Genomic DNA, 12681 nt, shown 5'->3' with positions numbered 1-12681 from the left:
GGTTGAAGGGTATCCCAGCTAAAATCATAGCTTTTGAGCCAGGGCCATCACGGGATGATGAAGTGTTCATAGAAATCATAGAAAACCTACAGTGCAGAAGGAGGCCATTCGGCCCATCGAGTCTGCACCGACCACAATCCCACCCAGGCCCTACCCCCACATATTTTACCCGCTAATCCCTCTAACCTACGCATCCCAGGACTCTAAGGGGCAATTTTTTTAACCTGGCCAATCAACCTAACCCGCACATCTTTGGACTGTGGGAGGAAACCGGAGCACCCGGAGGAAACCCACGCAGACACGAGGAGAATGTGCAAACTCCACACAGACAGTGACCCAAGCCGGGAATCAAACCTGGGACCCTGGAGCTGTGAAGCAGCAGTGCTAACCACTGTGCTACCGTGCCGCCCTATTGAATAGCATATTCAGTTTAAACAGTTGTTTGAGAAGCTCGTATTAGGAAAAGGAATTGAAGATTGGGACTGGCTCATGCCTTTCCTTCCTTTGTCATTTTTTTAAACAATAGAAACTAGAAGCAGGAGTAGGCCTTTTGAGCCTGCTCTGCCATTCATTTTGATCATGGCTGATCATCAAATTCATTAAAATGGCTAAATGCCAACAGCAAGATATGTTAATATTTCATTGCAAATAAATGTCACTTTAAATGTCAAAGATTCAAGGCTGTTCATAATTTATATTTTATTTGGCTGTTTGAAGTTTCTGAAATTTAATCAATCAATGTCACAGTCTGGAATTTGCAATGGCAAGGTCTGCTTTCTCATCAGAAAAACTTCTCCTGTTTCTTCTTGGTGAAAATGTGATTGGACACAGAGATTGGTTGGTTGCTCAGTGTTTCACGTTCTTTTTATATTTCAGATGATCTTGAATCATGCCCCCAGTAATTATAATGTTTTAAAATAATCATTCTTCTTTATTATTTAAATAATCACTCAAAATAAAGACATAAATTGAAGGGTAGCTTGACCAATCCCGTGATCCTAGTGTGGGGTTGGCTCGGAAGTCCGAGCTTGGATGGCTGGGGGTGGATTTAACCCGACAAAAAAGGGGTGGATTTCATAGAATAGAATACCGACACTGGATAAGGAGGCCAGTTGGCCCACTGAAGCTGCATCAACAACAGTCCCATCGAGGCCCTATCTCTGTGTAACTCCATGTATTTACCCTGCTAGTCCCCCTGACAGTAAGGGACAATTTATCATGGTCAATCCACCTAACCCGCATATCTTTGGACTATGAGAGGAAACTGGAGCACCCGGAGGAAACCCACACAGACAAGGGGGGGAATGTGCAAACTCCACACAAACCGTCACCTGAGGCCTGAATTGAACACGGGTCCCTGACACTGAGAGGCAGCGGTGCTAACCACTGTGCCACCGTACTGGGATCATGTGGGAAGTTAGCGTTAAAAATCAAAATCCTGATCCCCCTAACCCACCCATTTCTGATTTCAAAAGAGACAGGATGCAAGGCAGAGGAGACATCGAGCTCCCAGGAGGTAAGTTGGCACTTTATGTTGAGGCTTTTGACTTTTGATCTTAACTCTGGTTGATTGGGTTTCCTGAACCTTGGGAAATCTGGCAGCTACAGGGGAGTGTGAACCGTTGGATCTACGAGGTAAGAGCTAAACCCCCATGATCAGACACGTTGTCCAAAGCTCTTCCCTAAGGTCTACACGGTGGCACAATGGGTTTGCACCGCTGCTTCACAGTGCCAGGGACCTGGGTTCAATTCCGGCCTTTGGTGACTATCTGTGTGGAGTTTGCACATTCCCCGCATCTGCGTGGGTTTCCTCCGGGTGCTCCGGTTCCCTCCCACAGTCCCAAGATGTGTAGGTTAGATGGATTGGCCATGGGAAATGTGTGGGGTTACAGGGATAGAGTAGGGGAGAGAACTTTGGTACAATGCTCTGTCAGGGAGTCAGTGCAGTCATGATAGGCTGTATGGCCACTTCTGCAGTGTAGGGGATTCTATGATTCGATGATCTCACCCTAACCCTCCATTTCCCCCACAAAAAAAATGACCCTCTGATTACCCCGTGCCTCCCAGAAAACGACAGGAATGTGTTTCCTTATTTACCATGGACATGGGGCGAGTGGGAAGCTTCATACATTGGAACCATTGTTTCATTTTCAATGGTTGGACAATGATGACAATGCTCAGCTCCCTCCAAACACCCACTTTGAAAATTGTTCCTCCTATTTCTATCTTGCTGCCGGTAACATTAAAGATTTGAACTCATGAAAGCTACCAATGTAAGATTGGGCAAGCTAACTCTTAAACTGAAATGACCTAACTCATCTAATGTTCCCAGTGGAGTCCTTGCTAAAAGTGGATTTAACAATGAGAAAGTTCAGTATATAAGGTCAGTGCCCAGAATCAGTGTTCAACTTCTGCCAGATTTACAGAAACCTCTGCAGCCGTCGATTGAAACATCCTTTGATACACATAAATAGAAACTCGAGAGTTTATTTTAAATCATGTTGTATCTTTGGCATAAAAGGTAAGGATCTGATTCAGCGGGCGGCACGGTGGTTAGCACTGCTGCCTCACAGCGCCAGGGACCTGGGTTCGATTCCTGGCTTGAGTCACTGTCTGTGTGGAGTTTGCACGTTCTCCCCATGTCTGCGTGGGTTTCCTCCGGGTGCTCCGGTTTCCTCCCACATTCTGAAAGATGTGCTGGTTAGGTGCATTGACCCGAACAGGCACCGGAATATGGCGACTAGGGGAATTTCAAAGTAACTTCATTACGGTGTTAATGTAAGCCGTACTTGTGACTAATAAATAAACTTTAACTTTTATTTTCAGTATGTTAATGGGAATCACTAATAATATGATGCTGATTCTTCTCTTTGCACTGATCTCCATCTTTATCCAATCTCTAGAAAGTCTCTAAAAACTCTTGTATGAAAACTGCTAAATATTCCTCCTAATATGCTTCATGAAAGTCTCTTGACAGCAATATTATAGAAAGCAACACCACCCAGACTGGGCACACAGTAGTCAGACACAATAGCCAGTTTAGTGGAGCGGTCTGTGTTTGCGTTCATGCCGACTATATTCAAATATCACTTTATGTAAGAAGTGAAGCAAAGATCAAGTTAAAACACATGCTGGTAAACATAATGGCCTGGGTTTTCATCGCAAGTCAGGATTGTGCTCACTTCGGCAGCACATGTACTAAATTTGGAACGATACAGAGAAGATTAGCGTGGCCCCTGCGCAAGGATGGCATGCAAATTTGTGAAGCATTCCATATTTTTTTGGGCGGCATGGTGGCACAGTGGTTAGCACTGCTGTCTCATAGTGCCAAGGACCCGGGTTCGATTCCAGGCTTGGGTCACTGTCTGTGTGGAGTTGCACATTCTCCCTGTGTTGCGTGGGTTTCCTCCCACAGTCCAAAGATGTGCGAGTTAGGTGCATTGGCCATGCTAAATTGCCCGAGTGTCAGAGGGACTAGGGTAAATTAATGCATGGGGTTATGGGGATAGGGCCTGGGTAGGATTGTGGTTGGCGCAGACTCGATGGGCCAAATGGCCTCCTTCTGCACTGTAGGATTCTATGATTCTATGAAAACGCCAGGATAATCCTTTTGTGCTTTCCAAAATCTCGAGCCAGTGTTCAAAAACCATTCCTGCCATATCTGTGTGTCTGGAGTATGTGGGCAGGGGGGGCATGGGTTGTGTGAGCTACAATGCAATGCAGGAGGAATGTGGGAAGGGTATGTGTGCCAAAGTGGGCCAGTTAAAAGATCCTCCTCAATTCCCAGGGACAGAAGCAAAGCTCCCAAAATTTGGCTTATGCCCCCTAAATCAAACCCCTCAACCCCTACCCAGCTGCCATGCCCCTATACATATTTCCAATGTCACCCCTGCCCCCCCATGTATCTTCCATAGCCATTCACTCAGTATCCACTATGGGTAGATCTCATTGAACTGAACATTAAGAAAAATAAACTGCTAAAAATCGAATAGACCTGGAATTCAAAGATACTACATACTGATAAAACACTCACTGATAGAATCTACTCAATTTGTTGTAAAAACATACACTTATTGACTTACCACATCGGAGACCGTGCAGTCTTTAACAATGTCATAAACTGAATCAGTCTGAACACGATCCTTTACTGAGTTTAAGTGGTCCAGGAGCTTTTGAAATTCAGTCAAGCATTCATATTCGGTTCAGCTGTAATATTAACACATGGGAAATCTAAGCAAATGGAGTTTATTGAAAGGGTAAAAAAAACAGATAACCGTTTTTAAACTTCAGAGGTATGCATTTCCATTTAAAGCAGTTTGCCTGTGTGTCAATGCAGTGGAACAGTTGCTTAGATTTTTTTTAACCTTAAACAAATTTCCTTTCAAATCTAAAGATCTCTTCACATTTAAATCACAGTCCAAACATGACAAGAAATTGTCCAGCATATTTTTCAATTGTTTTGAATGCATTATGGCACTTTCTCCTTGGGAAAAGTACTCTAATGTATCTCAGCACTTAAACAGTGCTGGCCAATGTAATGGTCACATTACTGGTACAGGACAGAGCACTATAATGACTCACTAAATTTATAACAGGTTAACATTACAATACAGGATTAATTAAAGACATTTATTTGAAGATGTAAAAACATTTAACACAGACCCATTGGAATGTTCGTGATTTCAGTGGTCACGAACTCTCCAATGAGATGTTCTTTCATTACGGTTTACAAAATCATGAAAATAATGGGGGGGGGGGCAGTTGAATGGGGGAGGGAGAGGGAATGGAGTTATACAGTTAAAAAACTCTAGATTTCAGCCTTCCTGACCCCATTACCGTCTGCACTGGGGGATGAAACTCCAACACAATGTTAAGGTAATAAAAAAAAGATGTAATCTTTGTTGTTGCTCATAATCTGATTTTGTTCCAACATCAGGCACGAGTTTCTACTTTAAGACATAAATGCAATTGGATTAGTGGATGCTATCGCAATAAATTCAGTTCAATGTCCACTTTATTGTCTGTACAGAAATTTATTTTTGGTATATTTCCCTCAGGTATAAAATATATAAATGCATAATAGCAACAATAGAAAGAAGATTACCTTATCACAGAGGTATAACATTATTTAAAATAGGTATTAAATATACTAGATTTAATAGAAACGTTGAAAGTGATGAGGGGAATGGACAGAGCAGATAGGGAAAAACTGTTCCTTTTTGAAAAAGGATCAAGAATGAGAGTATCATTATATACTAGACTATCCCGCCAGCGGGATGGATCGGAAAATTCGGAATCTTTTTTATCTCTCCTAAGTTTAAAGATGTGCCTCTTATTGTAAATCTGCGACTGTGCTGAAAGTACTAATTTTTTTGTATCGTTGTATAGCAGTTTGAATACCATAAGACCCATCCTAATCTTCTCTGTCAGCCCATCTATCTAATGTGTTAAGCTGTTTTTGTAATCTTTCTATTTAGTTTAGCCTTTGAACCTCTTTATTTTATTTATCTAATGACAAGTCTTGTGTGTCTGCAGGGCAGACACTTTAAAAGTAAGATGTAGCATCACGTATCATCAAATTTAAGTCTGCATACATAAATATTTCTGACTTAAATGTTCACTTAATCTGATTTGTCTAAATCGTCTGTTGGCCGCTTTCTGCACCTCTGTAGCAGCAATCAATAACCAGCCTAAACCGGCGACTTGACTCATTCAATGGGCTGAATAATATGTTGTGAAAATGTGTTTTGCACCCTCACCTATCGGGCGTGATGACCCAATTCCCGACTTTATCACACCCGATCCAGATGATAAAGCAGGTGTGTGGGGTGAGAAATTGGGAGCCCATCTTCATTATTCAAATTTAATCAAATGGGATATTTAAGCTTGTTAATGTGGGGGTAGGGCCTGGGTGGGATTGTGGTCGGTGCAGACTCGATGGGCCGAATGGCCTCCTTCTGCACTGTAGGGTTTCTATGATTCTATGAATGTCCCAACCTACTCCAATAAAATTTGAAGAGCATGTTTCTCACCAAGTGGAGTTCTCATTTAAAAAAAAATTAATATGGATTTAGTGTCTCCAGCTATGTTCAGGCCCGCTGTGACTGCTGGTAATGCTTTACTGAAAAAACAGAGTTTCCATTTTTGACCTCTTATTTCAAGGCCTTATTCCTCCTGTTGAGTCAGTTTGGACCCTTACAACCACCTCAGCCTCCTTTATGAGGAAAAAGATGGGAATAGTTATTTCTGGGAAACACACCATCCAGTGAGGAGGATGTACAGTAGGAGATTGAGAGTGGCAGGATGAAGGGCAGATTGAGAGGTCCAGGGTGTGCTGGTTTGTGATGAGGGTGGCAGAGCTATGCCAGACCAAGAATCTGATAAAGCCATCATAAATCCTCTAAGTTGCAGAGGGATTTGTGCAGCCCTCTAAGTATATAGGCAGAGACTGAACTATCTTCAGATGTACGTCACGCAGTGCCAGAGGAGGCTTAGATTCTCGAGAGTGACCTCTGTGACATTCTGGTGGGGGTGGTCTTGTCCAACTGTGCTGGTGTTCACCCCTGATGTTTGTAACGGTAAAGATAATGATTGCGCTGAACTTCTGTGGGGAGACCTCGGTGGTATTACGCAGCTTGCTGAACACCACTGTGTTCAGACCTTCACAGATACTGTTCAGCAGGGCAGGTCACTACATTTTGTTTTCAATGGGCCGCCATAATTAACTTGAACGAGCCAGAGTATCTGCAGGGACCAGGGAGCGATTCACTGAACGCACATCCTATAAAGACTCCAGCATGCCAGCTCTGTACATTTATCGACAGGAAGGGATTTCACTCATTGAATGTCCAGTGGTCTGTGACTACAGTTGACGGGTTATGCAGGTATGCGCGAGACACCTGGTTAGCAGCCATGACTTGTACATTCTGTGCCAGATCTGTTCAGCAGCCCTGATGTCCTGGATGGTTGGCTGAGAGTCATAGAGATTTGCAGCATAGAAACAGGCCCTTCGGCCCAACTTGTCCATGCCACCCTTATTTTTAACCACTAAGCTAGTCCCAATTGCCCATATTTGGCCCATATCCCTCTATACCCATCTCACCCATGTAACTGTCTAAATGCTTTTTAAAAGACAAAATTGTATCTGTCTCTACTACTACCTCTGGCAGCTCGTTCCAGACACTCTCAACCCTCTGAGTGAAAGAAATTGCCCCTCTGAACCTTTTGTATCTCTTCCCTCTCACCTTAAACCTATGTCCTCTAGTTTTAGACTCCCTTACCTTTGGGAAAAGATATTGACTATCTAGCTGATCTGTGCCCCTCATTATTTTATAGACCTCTATAAGATCACCCCCCCCCAGCCTCCTACGCTCCAGGGAAAAAAGTCCCAGTCTATCCAGCCTCTCCTTATAACTCAAACCATCAAGTCCTGGTAAATCTTTACTGCACCCTTTCTAGTTTAATAATATCCTTTCTATAATAGGGTGACCAGAACTGTGTGAAAAGGGTTACCCCTCGAAGAGATGGCTCATGAGTCCAGTGAGGGCCCCCAGAACAGATGCAGAGAGGCATTACGACTGCCACCAGGATCCCACTTTCACGTTGGGCCTCGCTCGAGTTTGCACAATTGTCATTTTACATGGCATACAGGAGTGAGAAAGCCACACATACCACTGTGCAGCTCCCCTGACCGTGACTTTTATTTTATTCACTCGGGATGTGGGCATCGTTGGCTGGGAATTTATTGCATTTCAGAAGAAATCTGAGAGTTGACCACATTGCTGTGGCTCTGGAGTCACATGTAGGCCAGACCAGGGAAGGATGGCAGATTTCCTTCCCTAAAGGACATTAATGAACCAGATGGGTTTCAACAATGGTCATCATTAGATTTTTAATTAAAGATTTTTAAAAATTGAATTCAAATTGCACCATCTGTCATGGTGGGAATTGAACCCGGATCACCAGATCTTGTCCAGGGTGTCTGGATTATTAGTCCAGTGACAATACCATGATGCCACAGCCTCCCCACATATTATTCAGCCCAATATTTTGAAAGCTACTAACCAAACCAAACTCAAGGAGGTCTTGTGGTGCAGTGGGTAGTATCCCTGCTTCTGAGCCAGAAGCTCTGGGTTCGAGTCCCACCCCAGGAGTTGATTACCAAGGAAGGTGCATTCATAACGTGGCTAAACAGGTTGAGTGTCATTCTTCAAAATCCTTTCAACATACAAATAGCTGGTGGCATGAGCGGGAGAGACTCCTGGTCAGCCATGCTTGATGCGGATTGGCACCTCTCAAGCTGGCAACATCTAGCTACAGAAGTGCTGTCTGTCTTGTGCACCGCTAGGTGTGGGAAATGAAACAACAACAGCACTGCTGCCTCACCGAGCCAGGAACCCCTGTTCAATTCTGGCCTCGGGTGACTGTGGAGTTTGCACATTCTCCCAGTGACTGCGTGCATTTCCTCCGGGTGCTCCGGTTTCCTCCCACACTCCAAAGATGTGTGGGTAAGGTTGATTGGCCGTGCTAAATTGATTCTAGTGCCAGGGGGATTAGCAGGGTAAAATATGCAGGGTTATGGGAATCGGGCCTGGGTGGGATTGTGGTCGAATGGCCTCTTGTACTGTAGGGATTCTATGAACAATATGTGCAAATATGTGAAACATTCAAATGGATAATTCAAAGGCCTCAAATTGGCAGATTGTAACTTGACATTATATTCCATTAACAGTCACGGACAGTGAGACAACTTGCTGTAGTTCATAGATGTTTCAATCAGCTCAGTTGTGCCAGTGTTTATGCCACAGAAACACATGGTACTGGAACCGTATATGAGCATTCTGCACCAATTCAGAGCCTAGATACCAATATGAATACACAGCACTCCAGCCAAACTATTTCATCACTTGGAAATCCACCTCTTGTAGACATTTGAAAGGAAAGTACAATTTGATTCTAATTATGAATGTATTTCAGAACATGGATGAAGACATGAGAAGTCTTTCCGGTTTGTCCCTTTGACTCGCTGTATTCATGTGTTATTCTGCAGCTGGTTAATTTTATTACCGAAGTTTATTGCATATCATAACATAAGAACATAAGCTTTTGTAATGGTCAGCCTGAGGACATCAGCGAATTGAGGAGGGCCCAGTGGGTTAGAAACAAGCCAACATGGTCCTGTTATTAAAAATGATAATAAAACAAACCTGGATAATTATAGATTCTTTCATCTTTCAGTAGTAATTGGCCAAAAGATAAGATCTGTCATTAAGAGTAAAGTTGAGAATGACCTTCGGGGAAATAATGTAGTAAGTGATTATTTAACGGGAGATCCTCCCTCACCAAATTTCTTGCAGGTTGAACTTGTATTAAATCTTTCTTTGCCCACTCCCAGGGTCTGAGCTAATTTATCACATAAATGGACATAGTCACCAGCCAACCTGCTATAGGTCACAAAGTCATGTTATGACCAGGTAACAGGAGCGAACTGACGAGGGGGTGTGGGGGGAACCACTGCTGGTGTTCCTCAGGGTAGTATCCTAAATCTAATCTTCATCTGTTTCATTAATGACCTTCCCTCCATCATAAGATAAGAATTGGGGATATTTATGGATGAGTGTATAATGCTCAGCATCTTGGTGGCTCCACAGATACTGAAGCAGTCTGCATCTAAATGCATAAGACCTGGACAATATTCAAGTTTGGGCTAATAAATGGCAAGGACTATTCTTGCCACATGAATGCCAGGCAATGGGCATCTCCAGTAAGAGAGAATCTAATGGTCTCCTTTCGACGGCAAAACCATCGCCAAATCCCAACTTTCAAAATGTTGGCGATTACCATTGACCAGAGACAGAGCTGGACCAGCCCGTTAAATACTGTGGCTACCACAGCAGGTCAAAGGTGAGGAATCCTGCAGCGAATGACTCACCCTCTAACTCTCCAAAGGCTATCCACAAGTCAGGAGTGTGATGGAATACTCTTCACTTGTCTGCATGAGTGAAGCTCCAACAACACTCGAGGAGCTCGATACCATCCAGGACAAAGCAACCCGCTTGATGAGCACTCCACCCACCACCTTCAACATTCACTCCCTCCAACACCAACAGACATTAGCAGCATGTGTACCATCTACAAGATGCACTGCAAATGTGACCTCTGCCAGCTAGAAGGACAAGGGCAACAGATGCATGGGAACCACCACCCGGTTTGCCTCCAAGTCATTCTCCTGACTTGGAACTATATTGCTGTTCCTTCACTGTTGCTGGAGATCTTTGAACACCTTTCCTAACAGCACTGTGGGTGTGCCTGTAACATATGGACAGTAGTGGTTCAAGTAGGCAACTCAACAATACCTTCTCGAGGGCAATTTGGGGAAAAACAATAAATGCTGGCCTAACATGCGATGCCAACACCCTATGAACGAATAAAACAAAACCTCCTCATTGTATCCTTGTTACGTCTATCCTAATCTCTTGTTCTGGTTTCGGAATCTCCAACTCATTCTCCTGAATCTTCTGTCTGCTGATCTCTCTAGTATTGACAATATCTCTATATTCTTCAACAGCATTGTCACCAACTCCACTCTTAAAACAAATACCAAAAAGTCTTCCATTCACTTCAGTGATTTTTCTAATCTAATTTTGCATTTTCGGTGATGTGCAATTTAATCCTCCATCGCTGCTTAAAGCTTTTATTACAGTTTTTATCATTTCCACAGCATTGAGACTGCACTGTTTGAGGTAACAACTTGTGTGACTGCAGCTGTAGTTCATCATTCTTTCTCATCCTTTTTTGATTTTCTCTCCTTCCCTGATGGCACATCCTTCTATCTCTGTATCTGTGCCACATATAGTCACACATTTTTATATATGAAAACATATTGACCCACCAATGATGAAAGAACAGTGAAGTACATATAAGTCAGGATGGTGCATGATTATGAAGAGATTGTCTTGCAGTGGAAGTTGTCTTGGTTGTAGTTGGACACTTGCACCCAGTGGGGTAAAAATGGCTTAGTTTTTTTGAAATTCAGTATTGCTGGCTAATTACCCTTGAACTGAGTGACTTGGTAGGCCATGTCGTAGTCAACCCTTGGATCTGGAGTCACAGATAGGGAAGACAGAAGAACCAGGTACTGGCGGCACAATGGTTGGCACTGCTGGCTCACAGCGCCAGAGATCCGGGTTCAATTCCCAGCTTGGGTCACTATCTGTGTGGAGTTTGCACGTTCTCCCTGTGTCTGCGTGGATTTCCTTCGGGTACTCCGGTTTCCTCCCACAGTCCAGGTGCATTGGTTAGGTTAGGTGCATTGACCTTGCTAAATTATCCCTCAGTGTACCTGAACAGGTGCTGGAGTGTGGCGACTAGGGGATTTTTACAGTAACTTCACTGCAGCGTGGATATAAGCCTATTTGTGACACTAATAAATAAACTTTAGGTAAGGACAGCAGAACCATATGATACTCAACAATGGTCATCATTAGACTTTTAATTGCAAATTTGTTTTCAATAGAATTCAAATTTCACCATCTGCCATGGTGGTATTCAAACCCTGGTCTACAGGGCATTACTAGTCCAGTGACGATGCCACTACGCCACTGCCTCCCCATAGTGAAGGAATATAAACCTCTGACCCTACACTCTGGCAACTGAATCCTATATTCTCATTCGCCCTGTTTGTGTCTGTGGATTTAGAAGTTTTGAAATGTCTTTTTTAAGGATGTTGTCATGTAGTTGGACAACCCTGAACCAGAGCACCAAGTTCAGTTAATAATGTCAACTTGAGACATATGAAAATTAGTGAGAACAGAATTTAAGCTTTGTATGCAGTATGGTGACACAGTGGTTAGCACTGCTGCCTCTCAGTGCCGGGGACCCGGGTTCGATTCCAGCCTCAGGTCACTGAGTTTGCACGTTCTCCCTGTGTCTGTGTGGGGGGTTTCCTCTGGGTGCTCCGGTTTCCTCTCACAGTCCAAAGATGCACAGGTTTGGTTGATTGGCAAAGCTAAATTGCCCTTTAGGGGGAGTGGCAGGATAAATACGTTGGGTTATAGGGAAACGGCCTGGGTGAAATTGTTGTCGGTGCAGGCTCGATGGGCTGAATGGCCTCCTTCTGTACTGTAGGGATTCTGAATCTATGATTCTACGTGGCACTTAAAATGCTATGGTATACACTCCAACCTAGTACATTCTGTAACCTCTCTACGTACTTCAGTACAATGTTCACCAAAGGGTGACAACAGAATTTAAGAGTACTATACCTTTGGAGAATCAAAGCCTAAAGCTGGGACAGGACAATCCTGTATTATAACAGATGTTTTTGTAAAGATCTAAATACTATCAGTCATATATCTTAGTTTATTGCGATTATTCTCAATTTCCTGACAAAGGTGAAATCAACTAAATGTATTTGAAGCCAAGGTCAGCTACCCGTCAGGAAGCCGGCACCGCCATATCCAGGGTGCCCCTGTCTGCACACAACTTGCAGAATGTTTTCAGCGCTCACTGATGGTCTGGGCTTGGATTCCAAAGGAAGTGGAGGCCTCCAGCACTGTACAGGAAGCAATCTAAGAGTTGGCCTTAAACGCCAGATTCCCTTCAGAGTTTTGCAAACCACTGACAGCTCTGTAAACAAAGCAAGCGAAGGCAGCTTTCCCTTTTGCTCGTAGCCACTTTCTA

At 43.6% G+C, this 12681-nt stretch overlaps 1 protein-coding gene and 1 non-coding gene across 6 annotated transcripts in view; both read left to right on the top strand.

Moving 5' to 3' along the window:
* LOC144507898 (non-muscle caldesmon-like) overlaps nucleotides 1-12681 on the top strand; it is a 227516-nt gene that overhangs the window by 66136 nt on the left and 148699 nt on the right. The window lies entirely within an intron of this gene.
* LOC144508119 (U6 spliceosomal RNA) lies at nucleotides 3175-3281 on the top strand. Its single transcript, XR_013500216.1, has one exon. It is a non-coding gene; the product is annotated as a U6 spliceosomal RNA (small nuclear RNA).

The sequence above is a fragment of the Mustelus asterias genome, chromosome 19, assembly GCF_964213995.1.
Source record: "Mustelus asterias chromosome 19, sMusAst1.hap1.1, whole genome shotgun sequence".
Taxonomy (NCBI): Eukaryota; Metazoa; Chordata; class Chondrichthyes; order Carcharhiniformes; family Triakidae; genus Mustelus; species Mustelus asterias.
Note: the sequence above shows the minus strand (reverse complement) of the source record. Positions and strands in the feature narration are given on the sequence as shown.